This window comes from Anomaloglossus baeobatrachus, unplaced genomic scaffold, assembly GCF_048569485.1.
Source record: "Anomaloglossus baeobatrachus isolate aAnoBae1 unplaced genomic scaffold, aAnoBae1.hap1 Scaffold_535, whole genome shotgun sequence".
In the NCBI taxonomy this organism is placed as follows: Eukaryota; Metazoa; Chordata; class Amphibia; order Anura; family Aromobatidae; genus Anomaloglossus; species Anomaloglossus baeobatrachus.
Window position 1 is genome coordinate 128,314 of NW_027444723.1, and position 2,833 is coordinate 131,146.

General features: G+C 36.0%; 2 non-coding genes across 2 annotated transcripts; both read right to left on the reverse strand.

The window, feature by feature from the left end:
* Nucleotides 1–1,660: 1,660 nt before the first annotated feature.
* TRNAA-AGC (transfer RNA alanine (anticodon AGC)) lies at nucleotides 1,661–1,733 on the reverse strand. Its single transcript has one exon. It is a non-coding gene; the product is annotated as a tRNA-Ala (tRNA).
* A 664-nt stretch (nucleotides 1,734–2,397) lies between these two features.
* On the reverse strand, nucleotides 2,398–2,470 carry TRNAV-UAC (transfer RNA valine (anticodon UAC)). The gene has a single exon. It is a non-coding gene; the product is annotated as a tRNA-Val (tRNA).
* Between the last annotated feature and the right edge of the window lie 363 nt (nucleotides 2,471–2,833).

The following is a 2,833-nucleotide window of genomic DNA, read 5'->3' on the forward strand; positions in this document are numbered from 1 at the left end:
TTTGAAAGCCTGCAAAGTAATGGCAATTAGAGACGAGTTTTGACCGCCAGGGAAAAAAAAAACAAATTCGTAGCTCTGTTGGGGATGGAAGCCAAAACATTCCATCATTCGGCAACAAAGCCAAGAACTTCATATATTGTAGTTTAATTGAGTATTATTTCAACACCAAGAACAGATTGGTATTAATGGGGATTGAACGCAGGACCTTCTGCGTGTTAAGCAGACGTGATGACCACTACTCTATGAAACCTGATGGAAAGTTACTGTGTATTGGCTAGCAGAGCAGAATTGTGACTGACAGGGCCTTTTTATTGTTGAAGGAAAGTATTTTTGGTTAATGAAACATTTACAATTTTTATTACATATTTTACCAGTTTTATTCCTACAAAAGGATTTTGCTTAAAAGGAAGTTTACATTGAATGTGTTACTTTTTTCCACATAGTTTAGTTGTTTGCTTTTGTATTTAAAGGAACTATATATTTTGAAACAAACAGGATTTTTATAATATGGGATTATGTTTTCTGCTAAAATGGTCAATAAAAAAGAAACCCAAAATCGTAGTTCTCTTGGTGAGGGAAGCCAAAATATATTATCAGTTGGCAACAAAACTAAGAATTTCATATATTACAGGTTGATAGCAAATTACTTCAACAGCGAAAACGGCTTGTTTTTACTGGGGATTGAACCCAGGAGGACCCTCTGCGAGTGAAGTAGATGTGATGACCACTCCACTATGAAACCTGTGAAATCCTGCAAAGTAATGGCATTTAGAGACGAGTTTTGACCGCTAGGGGAAAAAAAAAATAATTTGTAGTTCTGTTTGTGATGGAAGCCAAAACATACCGTCATTCGGCAACAATGCCGAGAACTTCATATATTGTAGTTGGATTGGGTATTATTTCAACACTAAGAACAGATTGGGTTCACTGGGGATTGAACCCAGGACTTTCTGCATGTTATGCAGACATGATGACCACTACACTATGAAACCTGATGAAAAGTTACTCTGTATTGGCTAGCAGAGAAGAATTGTGACTGACGGGGCCTTTTTATTGCTAAAGGAAAGTGTTTTTTGTTAATGAAACATTTACAATTATTATTACATATTTTACCAGTTTTATTCCTACAAAGGGATTTTGCTTAAATTGAAGTTTATATGGAATGTGTTACTTTTTTCTCCATAGTTTGGTCTTTTGCTTTTGTATTTATGGGAACTATATATTTTGAAACAAATAGGATTTTTATAATATGGGATTATGTTTTCTGCTAAAATGGTCAATAAAAAAGAAACCCAAAATCGTAGTTCTCTTTGTGATGGAAGCCAAAATGTATTGTCATTTGGCAACGAAACCAAGAATTTCACATATTACAAGTCGATAGGAAATTACTTCAACACCAAAAACAGATTGGTTTCACTGGAGATTGAACCCAGGACCTTCTGCGTGTGAAGCAGACGTGATGACCACTACACTATGAAACCTTTGAAATCCTGCAAAGTAATGGCAATTAGAGACGAGTTTTGACCGCCAGGGGAAAAAAAAATAATAATTTGTAGTTCTGTTTGTGATGGAAGCCAAAACATCCCGTCATTCGGCAACAAAGCCGAGAACTTCATATATTGTAGCTGGATAGCGTATAATTTCAACACTAAGAACAGATTGATTTCACTGGGGATTGAATCCAGGACCTTCTGCATGCTATGCAGACGTGATGGCCACTACACTATGAAACCTGACAAAAAGTTACTGTGTATTGGCTAGCAGAGCAGAATTGTGACTGACGGGGCCTTTTTATTGCTGAAGGAAAGTATTTTTGGTTAATGAAACATTTACAATTATTATTATATATTTTACTAGTTTTATTCCTACAAAGGGATTTTTCTTAAATTGAAGTTTTTTTGAATGTGTTACTTTTTTCTACATAGTTTAGTCGTTTGCTTTTGTATTTATGGGAACTATATATTTTAAAACAAATAGGATTTTTATAATATGGGATTATGTTTTCTGCTAAAATGGTCAATAAAAAAGAAACCCAAAATCGTAGTTCTCTTTGTGATGGAAGCCAAAATGTATTGTCATTTGGCAACGAAACCAAGAATTTCTCATATTACAAGTCGATAGGAAATTACTTCAACACCGAAAACAGATTGGTTTCACTAGGAAATTAACCCAGGACCTTCTGCGTGTGAAATAGACGTGATGACCACTACACTATGAAACCTTTGAAATCCTGCAAAGTAATGGGAATTAGAGACGAGTTTTGACCGCCAGTGGAAAAAAAACAAATTCGTAGCTCTGTTGGTGATGGAAGCTAAAACATCCCGTTATTCGGCAACAAAGCCAAGAACTTTAAATACTGCAGGTTGATAGGGGATTCTATCAACACCAAGAACACATGGGTTTCACTGGGGATTGAACCCAGGACCTTCTGCGTGTAAAGCAGACGTGATTTCCACTACACTATGAAACCTTTGAAAGCCTGCAAAGTAATGGCAATTAGAGACGAGTTTTGACCGCCAGGAAAAACAAAACAAATTCGTAGCTCTGTTGGGAATGGAAGCCAAAACATCCCATCATTCGGCAACAAACCCAAGAACTTCATATACTGTAGTATAATTGAGTATTATTTCAACACCAAGAACAGATTGGTTTTACTGGGGTTTGAACGCAGGACCTTCTGCGTGTTAAGCAGACGTGATGACCACTACTCTATGAAACCTGATAAAAAGTTACTGTGTATTGGCTAACAGAGCAGAATTGTGACTGACGGGGCCTTTTTATTGCTGAAGGAAAGTATTTTTGGTTAATGAAACATTTACAATTTTTATTACAT